This window comes from Thermobia domestica, chromosome 1 (genome assembly GCF_964235325.1).
Source record: "Thermobia domestica chromosome 1, izTheDome1.hap1.1, whole genome shotgun sequence".
Classification (NCBI taxonomy): Eukaryota; Metazoa; Arthropoda; class Insecta; order Zygentoma; family Lepismatidae; genus Thermobia; species Thermobia domestica.
In genome coordinates this window covers 84,092,793-84,108,836 of record NC_137454.1, presented here as the reverse complement: position 1 = coordinate 84,108,836, position 16,044 = coordinate 84,092,793, and the positions used below count along the sequence as shown (strand labels likewise).

The window sequence follows — 16,044 nt, the reverse complement described above, 5'->3', positions numbered from 1 at the left end:
ATAAAACTTAGAATATAGGTGGGTGGTACAGGATCAATGCTTTCACCTTCAAAATTTCACTCTCTAATGCTTACAATTCCCAAGCTACAGTGTACTGTGCGTTTGTAGTATTTATAAATCAGTGCTTTTTTTTTTTTTTTTTTTTTGCGCTATTGCTTCACAGTTTCCCGCAAAATCACAGAATTACAGTACAAATTTAAGAAATAAATAGCAAAATGCGATGCAATTATAATCATAATTCACTGTATTACTGAGGAGCCACTTTTCGACAAGATACAGTATGCCATTTTTCTATCCTTCGTGACAGAAAGGTCCTTATTGGATATCACATTCAGTTAATAGTCCAGTTATAAATATCGCCTCGAAAACCCAACGTTTTTCTTTACGTGACTTTTAAATTCTAAGTATAACACAAAATAATCCACCATGGACCATATATACCATATTGCTGAAAACTGACCTTTGACTTGACGACAAGCTTTGGAAAAATCTGTGTAAATTACGTCAACCTGACCTCCCTGATCCAGTAAATTTGCAATATAGTTAGTAATTATGCTAAGATTTGTTAGTCTGGATCTACGTTTTAGGAAATTACGCTGGTGCTCTGAAATTAATAATTTGACGCGGTTCATAATGCGTTGGGATAAAATAGTTTCGAAAAGTTTTTGCAAAGACACATAATATGACAACCGGACTGTACTTTTCAACTTCTCTTTTACAGTTTGATTTGGGTATAAGACACAATTTTGTAACTTTCCATTTATCTGGGAATGAGTTCGTACGAATAGCGAGATTGAAAATGATACAAAGGGATAAAGGAAATGTTCCGCACATCTTTTCACTACGTACGCTGGGATGTTATCAGAGCCAATCCAACGTTTTGATTTTAATCCGATTTATTGTTCCCTTTATTTCATCTGCTGTTATGAGTGAAATTGTGAGCTGATATAAAGTGTCATGTCTTTTTATATATAATTTCACATTGCGTTTACTTTAGTTTTCTTGTTTGTTGATGCATAAAATTTTTAAGGTTATTATTTAATCGTTTATAGAAAACGATTAAAATACACCTTTACAGAAATAATCGCCCTATTTTGAGTGCTGTGCAAAAAACACTTGTTAGACAAAAATACAGCAATGCCAAATATCCATGCATAACCTAGTACAATATGTTAGAAAATAATAATAATAATAATAATAATAATAATAATAATAATAATAATAATAATAATAATAATAATAATAATAATAATAACTAGATATGCAATAATTGCAAATTTCGAGCGAAGTGATCGAATTTTCTTGATTAGTCATAGATTTCTGGTGCATTAATTGTCTTCATGAAAGAACACGACATTCAAATAGTTGAATATAGCATATAAGCGAAAAGTACAATGGCTTTAAAAAAATGCGGTTGCAGATCTAAACTAAAAGAACTTCGCTCTACTCCTTAATGCTGAAAATTAATTTTCCATTGCTTACAATGAGAATTTGAGCGTCAAGTGTTTTTTTTTCATAAGTAAGTCTATGAGTGTACCATTTCCGGTGATTATTCCTCAATGGTATGTCCGATCGGGGCAGGGGGCCCCTTACGACACTTAGGGGCACTCTCGAATCACCATGTCAAATTTGGTTAAGAACGGTTCAGGCATTCCGGAGAAGTATTCGGACAAACGAACGCCTAAGTCAATAAGTACGAGCTTTCTTTATATTATAATAATAATAATAATAATAATAATAATAATAATAATAATAATAATAATAATAATAATAATAATAATAATAATAATAATAATAATGAATTATTAGACAATGAGCACCTTAAGACCCCTTGTCAGAAAGTTAAGATATAAACTTACATAACAAGTCTTAAAATTAAGATGATTTTAAAATTAAAATTCAGTAAAAAAAATACGTATTTTAATTATCATTTTATAAAGAATGAAATTAAAGTTTAATTAAAAGAAATTTGTCAGTTGAAGGTCTTAAATTTTCACGCCCACCAAGCTAAAATATATCATTTTGTTCTCATATTATATTTGTTACTGAAGACAAATATAACAGCAATATCAAAAGATATTCCTTGTCATAAACTTTGATACATTCGTAAATCTACCATAAGTAACTCTCTCTCTCTCTCTCTCTGTCTTTCTCTGTGTATGTGTGTATGTGTTATATAGTTTAACTTATTAGATTTTGTAATTTATAGCATTTGAGACTTCGAATTTAATGGAATGAATTTCAATGGGTTTCTTATCCATTAATTGCGTACTAATGTATCTGTATTTTCTAAACAATATTCGCTATAGTATTCATCGTGTAATAGCATTAAAATAACTTATTTGTCAAGGAATTTCTTTCTTTCAAACATAGTTCGGAGCAGGCCCACAACCAGAGGGGGGTTAGGGGGCTTGTACCCCCCCAAAAAATTTCGTGGCCCCTCCAACCTTAACACAAAATGTTATTATTAATACAAAAAAACACAATTTAGCTATTGATAAGGGAATGTTTAATGACTTGCCCCCCTTAACATATTCATGCCCCCCAAACTTCTGTGGCTGGTTGCGGAACTGGCTTGGAGTTGCCAATAACTTCGTAACTATTCTTGTTCATAATTGCGAGAATAAGAATAATAATACCTTTTTTACTTTCGAACGACGAAAGGAAAAGAACGACGAAAGGAGAGAACAAAGCATTGTGATCGTGGGGAAAAAAATGTCGAATGCCAGATTTCAACGGTTTTACACATTTCATGGCTCATGGATACTGAAAAAGTGATTTTTCGACATCTGTCCGTCTGCTCATCCTGATTCTCCTAGAAGCTATATGATTCAACGTGTCTGAACCAAAATTTGAAGTTATGGTTTGCGTGTAATTTTGCAGGGAAGGTTTTTGAATTTTCTTCCCACCCCTAAAAATGAGGGTGATTTACTGAAGAGTGTTTTTTTTTTAAGTGTGATTTTCTCTAAATCAGCTCTAACAATTTTGTTTATATTTGATATTACCGACCTAATACTGTGGTATAAGCGATTTCTCTGAGAAGAGATGGTCTACTCTTGGGGTGAGCTTTTTCGGACGATTTTCTCAAAAATGATACAGGCGAATTTGTTGTAAATATTTCAGTAATATTCCTACAGTGATACCCATATATTACTAACATGAGAATATCCACAAGGAATTGGGTTCCTTTACTCTTGGGTTCCTTTTCTGACAATTTTCTGAAATACAACTCATGCGATTTCATTGATATTTTACAATTACATATTTCATTAATAGCTGTAACACAGTGCTTCCCAACCGGTGTGCCGTGAATAGACCACTGGTGTGCCGCGAGGAATCGAAACAAAATTATTAATTTTATAGCAATCAAATTGCTAAACGTAGGGAAAAATGTATATTTGTGTTTCACATTATTATTAAACTCTTCTATGAATCTACAATTTTAAGTTTCATATCGGGTTACTATTCTATACATTTCTAATGTTGTAAAAAGTATTTGTTATCATTGTTATTACCATTATTGTTGCAGACTATTTCGTAACTTGAAAATTTAAAATATCATTCAATCCTTTCGACAAATTACCTACATTTGTATTTTAAAAGTAAAAGAGATTTGTTTGTTCGTTCGTTATTTAGTGATCTTCCTTCTTAGTAGAAGGTTGGATCCAGTTGTGCCGCGAGAATCCAAGTGACACCCGTAGTGTGCCGCAAGTTGAAAAAGGTTGGGAAACGCTGCTCTAACATATGGCATCAGTCACTTCTTACGGAAAAATTTACAATAGCTAATTTACTTTATTGCGTTGTATTTTTCTTTCGGTGAAGTTTCCCGAAAATGCTTTATAATTTTGTTCGTATTTCACAACAAAATATTTCATTCATAACTGGAGCAAAACATAATTTATTTTAAGGAATTACAGCGAGAAAATTTAGTGTAGTGGTCCATACTTTTGTTCATTTTATGGTAGACTAGTCCGCTATAAAAGATGTTTCAATCGCTTCTACGTTGTGTGTTAGTGAATTAATGGTGCGGTTGCATATGATTGCACCGAATTATAATTTAGATCTAACAAGTATCTTTTCTAAGTATATATACGAACTACCGTTTAAAATCAGACCATTGGTTGAATATAAGTTTTCTTCACCCTTGTACTGTGTCAGTTATATAATGTAATATTAATTGCAGTGAAATACTTCACTGTCGAAAGTGCTATACAAAACTTATGAACAGCCGCAGTGGCTCAGTGATAGGGCGTTCACATCTAATATGTGTGTGATTCCTAATTCGATCCCAGGTCCCACTAACTGGACTTCGTGATGGGCCAACTTCATATACGTGGGGTTTTCTCAGGATTCTCTCGTTTCCTTCCACTTTCTTCATCCCATTATTTCTTTCATTATCATCATTACGATCTCCTTTAGTCTCATTGGATAATGGTGTGACCTTAATAATACTTGTAAAAGCAAAAATTTCTTCGTAAATTTAACAGTTTGCTATGCAAAAGTAAAAGAAAAAATTAAATGCTGATATACTTTGTAGCCTGTTTATATGATTTAAGATTTTACTTAAAACTTTTTTTTTTTTAGGTTGTAGCCAACCATGGATATGTCAGCCAATCATAGGATCATATTAAATCTGCTAATGCAGTTGACTTAAATCGGAGTATGGAATAAGGTTAAAGATGCACAAACATCTACAAATCAGCCAGTCTTGAGTGCGGCAATCGGGGAAGGCAGCTCTTCGAAGATATTACATTTCAGAGGAAAGTAAGTAGCTGCATGTTTTCTATTATTTCTTTTCTGAACAAATTTTTGACGTACGCATGTTTTTGGACCTATTAACCATAAATGCAATATTTATCGTAATTTAATTATCACTTTGACAACAATAGGTTGATTCCATCTGATTGGGCAAACTAACACGTTTGGAGGTTTGCATTGTTTAAAAATCAATTTCTAATATGGCAACAAGTATAGATTTATGACACAGACTAAGGTCTGAATGTTTGGTGTTTCTTGGACTTTGTGATTTTTATCTACGTTCTGAACGTATTTTAATTGGATTGGTTTTTAAAAAGTTCGTTTAGTTTTTTTTTTTTTTTTTTTTTTTGTATGTAAAAGAAATTTTAAAAAAGCACGGTTTTCATTTTCATCAGTAGCTGCATTGCATAACTTACCTACCGTTTTGATTCCACTATGTTACATCATCTTTCAAGCAACTTTGTAATTCCGTTCTCCTAAAGCTGATATTTTTGAACAATAAATTAGTTATTCTACGTGTCGCTTGGAGTGTTTCAGGGAATTGTGTGTATTTTTTTTCACAACAAAATTGTATAAAGGTCAATATTCCATAATATGATTAGCATTTAACAAAAAAAAAAAAAAGTCCAAAAAATGAGACATACACCATTTGATAGAACTTATAGACCTGAACGAAATGATATGGATGAATGTAAAAAAAAGAAGTTCATGGAGCAAGTGGTTAGAGAAAATGGAGAAAAATGAATTTCCTTTTGAATATATATAAAAAAAAATAATGCTATACACGAAACATGCCACTTACTGACGTGAAATCTGATACTAAAGATATACCACATTGACTTAACACCTAGTCTTCCGATCCAGGCGCTGCTATAGGCTGAAGGAATTCCACTCCCTTTCGCTAAAGTTGTCTCGTTTAGCAACAGCTGAACCTTTATTGGCTAGACGCGTGGGGGTGTCGAGAGTGTGAGCTTTAGTTCGCATTTTTGCCCACGGCTTAAAACATTCTGGCAGTACTATAATAATACATACTTCACTAACCTCTTCATTATACGACTTGAGATATAGTCTAGAAACATAATTAATTCTTAAATTTTGATTTGTATTTAGCTTAAAATAGTATCCAAAGATAAGATACAGTGGTGGATCTAGAAGGTAAAAACAGGGGAGGCAGCCAGGATCCAAACTATAATAGGTACACCATGAGTTTACTATAAACTTTCAAATGTATATAAATAATAGCTTAAATTATTTTTTCATTCGAAAACCTGGGGGGGCGGGTGCCTAGCTTGATACGCCACTGATAAGATATATGTCAGTCGATGGAACACAACAGGTTGAACAAAATAACATACTTGTAAGTAAATTATCATGCGTAGTTTTTGAGAAAATAAAAAAATATCTTCCGTGGTGCTAAAAAGTATGGAGTTCGTTCCTCGTATTAATTAATCGCTTTTTTTTTTTAATTTTGCTGGAAGAAATTGTTGTCTATCCACTGTATATGTAACAAATTACACTATTAATTAACAGATTGTATCTGTTGTTGCTTGTATATATCTGACGGTGAGACACTCACTTATTTAGCCACACATAACTACTTGATATAAATATAGATCCAATTGTGCAATATCTAGTTGTAACAGGTTTGCCTGATTATCACAGAAACAAAGCCGTTTCTGAGCTAATGATGATAGAAAATCAAGCGTTTTCAGTTTATAAATAGTAGACTTTCTTCACCCCCACCCAGTGCTACTTGGAATTGATCTAATTATGAAGAGCACTAGTTAGAAAATGAATTGATGATTTTCCGAAGGAAACTTATAAGAGAGGATACATTGATATTTCACAACCCCCTCAGTTCCTCTTTCCCTGTCAGTGGTGTAGGCAGGGGTGGATGACTAGGCTCAATCCCTCTACTCTCTTACTACGATGATATCTTAGATCAGTGATGGCCAAACTGTCCATCGCGAACTACTTGTAGCCCGCGGGGACATTTTCAGTAGATCGTGTTAACGCTCAGATTGGCTAACCTTGATCAGTGTTGCCAATTCGGGGTGAAAGTTGCTAAATCTAGAGGATTCGACTTCCAGAATAGCGACATATTTTTGTTATATATTATTATTTTTTTTAAAAAAAAATCAGTTTCTTTTTGTTATATATAGTTTAATTAAAATTGATTTCATATTTACTAGAAGTAGGTTTATAGGTAATAAACAAATGTAAGATTTTTTAAAAAAATAGTTGGTAGTTCTTCTGGTTGGTAGCTCACAGTAGGATTTAAAAACGCTGCAGTAGCTCAGAAGCTTTATAAGTTTGGCGACCGCTGCCTTAGATGGACACAACTTTCGTGCATTACTAGGAAAATAGGATTTTTTAAATAATTTGTCCTCCCTCTCAAAAAAAAAAAAAAAAAAAAAGTATTGCACATATTCAAGAAAAACTTACTTCCCTGACGCTCTGTCTTTAACTTTATATAAGATTTCAGTAAATTACAAAGTAATTATATACTTTACACAGTAAAAAGCAGTTTATGTTAAATGAAACACAATAATTCTGCGTTGACTTAGTTGTGTTAAGTTTTGACACATGTGTGGTGCTAATTTAACTTCATCGGATTTTGGAACAACTTGTTCAAATGGTAGTGGTTACAGCAACTACCTGGCATGTTCTTTATAGATTTAAAATCACCTTTCCAGGGACGCCTGCAGATTTTTTTGCAAATAGGGGGAGCAAAAGAGTGAATTCAAGGGGAAAAAAAGACCGACACAAAGGCACAGTCACGAATATGCACACATTTTGATGTACACAAGACGCATACATATGATTCATGTAAAAGAACAATTAGCAGCTCGGGAAAACACAATGGTAAGCGTCACTTTCGGTAAAATTAAGTTTTTCGGTAGAGTGGGTTGGGATTGAACCCCATAATAGTATGTAGGTAGTTTAAGTTCGGAAATGTACCTATGAATGACAGAGTAAGTTTAATTGGTGTGTGTCGTTACATTGAATTGCATGGGAATGTTCAACCTTCTCTTCCCAGTTTACTCGAAAATTAGAAAATTTGACATTATTATGTTCACCCGAGCTGTTCAATAATTTACGCACATATCCTTATGAACTACAGTAAATAAACTATAGTACAATAAGTATAAATATGTAAGTATTGTTATAGTACGTGAGAACAAATTAGTATAATTTGACATTAAAAAAAAAAAAAAACACTTGAACCCCATTCAAAAATCCAAGGGATAACCGCCTTACCCTCTTTGTCCCCGTTGCAGACGTCTATGCACCTCACTTCTGTGTATTAAAGTTCGTGTGGCAAGAGTTCATGAAGGAAACATGAATTCTAGCTAGCCATAAGGCGCGCACTTCATCCGGTGATGCTGCATTTCTTTAGCTTGGCAATTATTAGACCCTTTCATATATCATATTTATTTATTTATTTATTGCATCATGTGCGTGGATTTTCTCGGTGTTCTCCCGTTTCCTTCCACTTTTTCATTCCACTATTTCCTTTATTTCTGATCATCACGGTCTTCTTTAGCCTAGCCGGCATAATCCTGAGACGTAAAACTTAAACATTTAATTTTTATTTATTTATCATTATTGCTTACAGAGCTAATGCTCCCTTTGCAATAGGTATTACAGGTAAATTTTGCATTATTCTTATATTGCTCTAAGTAAAAGAATAAAAACAGACATTATAAAAGGAAAGAAAAAGAAAAGGAGTAAAGATGTACATAAAAATCTTTTACATTGTAAATGTGTACGTTCCAAATCACATTGCAAACCAGTAGCTCCATATTAGTTACAAGAGTACTGTTTTACTTGTTAATGCGTTCTTTTAGTATAGTTGTAGAAAGTATATAATATTCCATATTAGTCGACATCATAACATTTTCTCACTAACAGATTATGCTTTCTATATATGGTTATCCTTATTATTGGCGAGTTTTGATGTACGAGAGTATTAGGCTTACAAGGGTGAAAAGGTAATCGTATCGTTAATGCTTTGAAATTACCTTGGTTTTGACGTAAATAATTAATTAGAATCGCACAATTGGAATGCGAATGTGATTATCAATGCTTTTAAAATAACAAGACTTAAGCTAATCAAATTATGCTAAATAGAATTATCAACACAGTACACTGCAGAAAAATTTTTTTCCGTATGTTGTATGTTTCTTCATATGTAGTATCAATTATAAAACAAAAAATATACGTATATATATGAAATTTCAACATCACGCTTATTCACTTTGTAATAAAATACATAACCTCCCTTTTTTTGGCCTTGTTTTCGTTTCGAAGACGTGATAAGAAATATATTACCGTACATTAATTATAATATTTATCAGTTCAAAAAAATACCAAAGTAATTATTCAAATAATTAAACTGAAGTACAAAGAAATGCAAATATAATTGTATAAATATACCGTAAACAATCCTGTTCGCATCTTATATGAAAATTCAGCTCCATTTATCGACGCCGGTTTGTTTCTTGCGATTTTAACTTTATTACTTCAATATTTACACAATCAGAGTACGGTACAACTACATTAAAAAGCAGTTAAACATTATTTTCATATTGAATTTTATTTTTAAACGATTGCTAAAATGTAATTTCTCAGTTCATTAACTGTGCGTATAAGAAGCTCTTTCTCTGGCTGTTTCAGTAATATTATACCGCATGCGAAACGAAAAAAAAAAAAAAAAAAAAAATCTGAAGAAAGAAACTATACTTTGAGAGGTTGTACAATTTAAATCGAGATATTGTTTAGAATGCAAATACAGAATCATTGAAAGAGAAATAAAAAATATCATGAGTTTTTCTTTTTTAAAAAAAACATTAATAAGCAGTTAAAATAAGTTATTACTACTTTACAATTGGGAAATACGAGGCTCAAATTCTGTGATCGCAATTACGATTGAAGTTTTTTTTTTTTTTTTTTTTAAGGATTTTCTTCAGTTAACCGTTAACACTATCTCTGATGAAGCCAATTGGATAGTTGGCAAAGCTGTTAATAGGTTAATAATTTTTACTATAAACCTCATATTTTGCTCATTGAGTAGTTTAAATCAAATTTAAACAAATTCACATCAAACAGTTCTTTAAATATATAATTATACGAAATTACACTCACGATTATTATCATTGTTTTAATGTTATATCTTTCGTACCTCTATATGCCGTTAACCTGAAGAGTCTAAAAGGGGTATTGATAAATCATTAATCAATACATATACACCAATATCTAAAATTTGACCTGGGATCACATACAGTATAGTTTCTTCTTATTATTCACCGCATGAAAGTGTAATTTCGAGGTTAATTCCAACGCAAAAATTCAATCATTGCTCAGCATCCATTAAATGCCTCCACCGGGTGGTTGAGCATCGGAGCACACATAATTGGTACCTATGTTTTTCGTATTTGATTAGTGTGCATTATATTCTGAGCCTAAAGGTGACATGGAGCTCATTCGTGGCTAAGCGGTTATCGTACGCGCCTTTGGCGTGGGAGACCCGCGTTCAATTCCCGGCGGGAGCTCATGTGGTTCGGATTCCTCGTTAATCAGTAGGTCCATGTCTCATACAGCTTCGCTGTTGAACGGCACGCTAAACTAAAATCACCTCACCTAAAGGTGACGTAACAATCGTCAGACACGAAACTCAGAGAAATGAATATATCATTGTTTCTGAACATGAAAGCAAATGCGCTGCCTTTATTGTTCAGGTTTAGAGTAAGGTGCGATCGTTGATACCCAACTATATCTACGAAAGCTGCACAACAATGCTCTTGTGGAAAAAGCTGATGTTTCCAAAGTATGATGACACACACACACACACACACACATACACACACACTTCTGTGACACATATACTTCTTACATATGACCATACTACTTGTAACAAGACTGTAACCTAGGTTCCGGGATTGGAAAAAATACCGTTAAAAAAAAACAAATAAAACATGAAAAAGATGTTCAAAGTGTTTTAAACATGTTTTGAAACACAGACAAAAAAAAAAAAACATGTTTTAAACATTTTGAACAGTTTAAAACATATTTCAAAATCGTGTAATAACTTATTTGTTAAGGGTTTTTACTCCTTACTTGCAACCAGTATTACAGATTTATCCTGTATATACTGATTAGTGCAACATTGATAACAGAAATAAAATCGTTTGACTAAAAATGACTTTTACATAATTTTTTAAATGAATTTTTATTGGTCACTTGTTGTTCAAGATGATTTTCGAAGAAAGATTAAATATTTTCGTAGTACACTGGTGATAATACACCATAATATATCAAATTTCGTTTTTGTAGCATCACCGGTTTTGGAAATGACTTTTTAGGGTCTATATCGGATTCAAAATGCTGACTTTGTATTTCCGTAAGCTGTCACTGACAACGCACCTTTTTCTTTCTTTCTTTCTTTCTTTCTCTCTTTCTTTCTTTCTTTCTTTCTCTCTTTCTTTCTTTCTTTCTTTCTTTCTTTCTTTTTTTTTTTTTTTTACCTAATTTAATTTGTGTAACACCAGTGGTTTGCAAAGTCCTTTCGAATGACCATTGGATTTAATATGACAGTTTTTACGGTATTTGACTCAAATAATTGTATTATTATTGGAATTTTGCACACATGTACATAATTTTTACTCAATTGATCACCTGGAGCTGGGTGAAATTGTAGTTGCAAAATTTTGATTGCTATTTCGGAATAGTGATGCTAATAAAATTATTTTAAAATAATACATTTTCGAAAAGTGATTTTTCAAGCACACTTCATGTTGTGCTAACTTTTGAATATTTTCTGCAAACCTGTGTATTTAAATCAATAATTGTATTGAAGAGAAACAATATTTGGGACGTTCAGAGCACAATGGATCCAAGTCTATTTTCAATAATGTTCAGTTGTGCTCAGCAAATGAACACTATTTCAAAACGTAATATCTTACTAGTCAAGAGTACGAAATAAATGAAACAAAACCACGTGAAAGGGCGTGGACTAGTTTTATATGACGGCCGCTAGACAGGGGTGTCAGTGGAGGCAGGAGGGCAACCGCGCCCACCCCCACTCTGAATTTCAGAGTTTGGGGGGCAGTAACGCAGATTTAGAAACTTTTTGAAAAGCAAAGTCCAACAAAACAAGTTTTGAAGTCCTTAGACCGAATAAATACGGAGGAAATATATGTGATCAAAACTGGAAAGCTGCTTAGGCACAACTTTCAGAATTTTAAGCAGGTCTGAAACTCGAAAGTAGAGCCACCTTTGGAATCCTTGGGTCAAAAAGAAAAAAAAAAATACAAAAGAGCAATATAAGTCTATACCTCCTTGTGGCTAAAGGAAATAAATTTTAACTGATCAAACACCGTATTTATTCGGCGTAAGGACTTCAATTTTGTTCTGTTGGACTTTGCTAAGCAAAAGGTTTCTAAATCTGTATTACTGTCCCAAAATTTGAAATTCCGGGTAGGCGGTAGGAGGTTGGATGACCTCTAAACGGACGCCCCTCTTTAGCGGTAATCATATAAAAGCTCTAGATTGTACTTTGTCACGTAGTTTTCTTTCTTTCTTTTCGGATTCGTGGTTGCGAATATATGACGTTTTCCGTCGGTGTATCCTTTTTGACACACCCTGCATTTATTTAATGTAATTATGCATCATTGACTATGACATTTGGAACTTGACTTGTTAATCTTTCTCACGCTGCAGCGTACACAATATCTTAAATTTATGAGCAGGGAGGGAGAAATTAGCCCTCCTGTTTCCCCGTTTTAGAAACGCCCTTGTCTAGCGGTTGTCCTATGAAACTCTAGCCCACACTACAGCTTTTCACACGGTTTTTGGTTCATTTATTTCGGACTCTTCGCTACGAAGATAACTATGTTTGCTGAGCAAAAATGAACGTTTTTGAAAATGTACTTGGATTCTTGTGCTCTGAACGACCCATATCTAAATATATTTTTTAAAAAGCCCTAAGTTGGAGCCAAATTTATCCTGCAACCCAAGTTTGTTCGAAACGTATAAAATTAGTTTCTTCGGTTTACTCGAAATGATGATTTGTTTTCTTCCCGTAAAACTCATGTTAAACGATTCCAAGTTGCACGAAGACTGAGAACCAACATGTACGGTATCCAAATTAACGAATGCCTGTGATATTTTAATTTCAGAACCGCAGTTTAGTAAAGACCCCTTTGTTTTCTGAATACAACACAAAAACTAGTTTCAATGACAATTCTTTTATTTAGTGTTTAATATCATTTCTACAAGTAGTCCAATCTTCGACTACAACACTTTCTCGCGAGTTAACTGATAAGCACTTAAACAATACAATAGACGATAAAAATACAAAGAAAAAAAGAGACGAAATAAATTGTGAATCACCACATCGATCTGCTGTAGCCACGAGAAATCAAAACATTCACACGAAACAGTGTTGCCACAGTCCTAGCTCTGGAATGGGCTGAAAGATAGTACCAAATTAAATCAAAAGGGGATGAATTCATTATTTTATCACAGTGTAATAATTACATGGCTCTATAATACGAAACTAAAAGAAGTAAAGTTCTAGAACACTCCGCCCCATTTCTCCAAGGGTCCAAATAAAAAAAATGCTCTTTTTAAAAATTACTTTTTAAAAAAAAAACATCCAAATAGGAAGATCCCGAACAATTGTGAAAGTAGATAAAACTTTCCTCGCACGTAGGAAGTATGATAGAGGCCGGAAATTAAAAGGAAAAATAGTTATCATCTTCGGTATGTATTGTAAGGAAATCAAAGGCTCCTCTGTTTCAAAGTGACCAATAGACCAAAACGGTATTATGGCCATATATGAGAAAAATATATAAAACGAGGGAAAAAATCAATCAATCATGAGATGTAGGAAAAGTCTTACTGACACTTTTGAAAATGTGACAAACATCTGTTACATGGTGCTGAATTGGATAGAATTGTACCAATTTCTTTTCACAAAAGGGGCTGAATTTGGTAATTGCACCAAGTGTACGGGAAGAAAATAGCCTTCTGAACGGGATCACATTTTTGTAATTTTCTTTCTCTGGCAGATTTTTTTACAAAAATAAAATAAAATAAAAATAAACATATGTTTAAAACAAAATGTTTAAAACGTACATAAAATTTGTTTTAAACAAAATCAATTGTTTAAAACAAGTTTCAATAATTTGTTTTAAACATTTTGTTTTAAACAAAACAACCCTACTAGATTCTATACTACTGAACCGATATAATTGTCTCAGTCATACTGAATCCTGGTTCATTGCAAAAATTACAAAACTGAATGCATGCTGATTTTTGTTAGTTTCGAAATATCCCAATGAGTTGAGAATGCCGCGGAGAACCATGATAGCGTTGCTCTTATTGTCAAATCAATACCGTATTTTCCGGGTTCGAACCCAGCCCCCACCAAGTGAACTTTGTGATGAACAAACACCGTGTGCGTGGGTTTCCTCGGGATTCTCCTGTTTCCTCACACTTTCTTCATTCCACCATTTCATTCATTTCTCATCATTACCGTCTTCTTTAGCCTAACCGGCATAACCATGGGACGTAAAACACGAAGATTTCATTTCATTTCATTTTCAATACCGTATTTAGAGTGCAGTAGCAGCACTTCAGATTTTGTCAGGAGAGAGAATTAGCTAGATTGTCCACTGACACAAAGAGTTTCACGTTTTTTATTAGTATATTAGTATACAAGTTATTAAAAAGCGTGTGTTTCTTAAACTCATTAGGGCAGGCAATTGCTCCTTTGCCCGTCAAATGGTTCACCTACATCAATGGCGCATCCAGAATTTCGTCAAGGGAGGGGTTCAAGAATTCAAACTCAAATCCTTTCAGGACCCATGTAATTGTATATATGTCCTCCTCTTTCTTCTTTTTCCAAGTACCTTTCTCTCCTCTTTCCTTTTGATTTATCTCCTCTCTTCTTGTTTTCTTCCCATTTCTTTCCTTTTTCTCACTTCTACCCATTTGTTTCCTCTTTTTTCGTTTCCTCCTGGAAATTCAATGTCACATTCACAAAAGCTCTCCACTGACTTCTGTCCTTAGTCAATGTATCCAGTTTCTACTTTGTATTCCTATTTCTGCGAGATTCATCTTAATATTGTCATCCCAACTGATGCTAGGGTTTTCTAATGGTTGGTTTATCCTCATGTTTTCCTAATGTATGCACTAAAGGTATCGTTCAGGTATTCGTCCAGAAACCCCCAGAAAAACACCTGTCACAATGACCGACTGCAGGATTCGTTCTCGGGATCTTCCAATTAAGATCTGAAATCGGGGAAGCAGCCGATAAAAACCGGTTTTGAAGCTCGAAATGGTAGAATAATAGAAGCGGAATATGAGACAGCGAGATTTCAAATAATAATAATAATAATAATAATAATAATAATAATAATAATAATAATAATAATAATAATAAAACTACAGATTTAGCGTGTCAATAATATGTTCCATCTAAACTCTTATCCCTATATTATATCCGGATATAAAATTAAATCTTTTTTGGGGGGTGACGGGGAGGAGAAGACCCCTTCCAGTTTTAGTTTGTATCCAATACGCAATATTTCGGATTTGGACGTATGTCCTAGTTCCGCAAAGTGGAATGTCGTTGTAAAATTGGATAATACGTTTTAATAAATCTCCGCAATAGATTTGTAAAATTTCCCTCTTTCCTTGTATAAAAAATTACATATTTGGTAGCTTTCCAGATCTTTTTCTCCCTCTCTGTACCAAAATCGTAATAGAACTGAACTCAATTTTAGTTTAACATGATCCGTTAGTGAGGTCAAATAAAAATGAAAGTAACCTTGTGTGATCACAAAATGCAGAAAAACTGATGAACAGTTTAAGCCCACCCACGCACTATCTAGGTATTTTTTTTTTTAAAGCGGACTACCAATGGGTGGTGGTATTTTTACCCATCTTTTAAAATTAAATATATCTTGCAAAAAAAAAAAAAAAAATAATTAGAAACCTTCTCAAAAAATCTACTACTGAAGTAAATAGTATACGGAATAAGACAACTATTTATTACACTTCCATCCACTTTTAAATGTCAGTCACATTTCCTACCAAAGAGGGAGGGGGGAGCTACTTTGTGTCCACCAACTTAAAATAGCAAATTTATGAGATGTACTAACGTTCAATTTGCATCACGGTAAGGAATATACTTTAACTAAACATGTTGAGCAATAATATTTTTCTTATTTTTTTTTACAATTTTAAAGAAACGATAATTACAAAAAAAAAATTCTG

General features: G+C 33.2%; 1 protein-coding gene across 3 annotated transcripts in view; it reads left to right on the top strand.

Annotated features, from left to right (window-relative positions):
• The window catches only part of LOC145686719 (uncharacterized), a 327,737-nt gene that overhangs the window by 104,964 nt on the left and 206,729 nt on the right, over nucleotides 1-16,044 (top strand). For all 3 annotated transcript variants that reach the window (XM_081760336.1, XM_081760319.1, XM_081760328.1), the window contains exon 2: nucleotides 4,585-4,764. The gene's annotated coding sequence lies outside the window, so the exon portion shown is untranslated. The remainder of the gene's footprint in view (nucleotides 1-4,584; nucleotides 4,765-16,044) is intronic.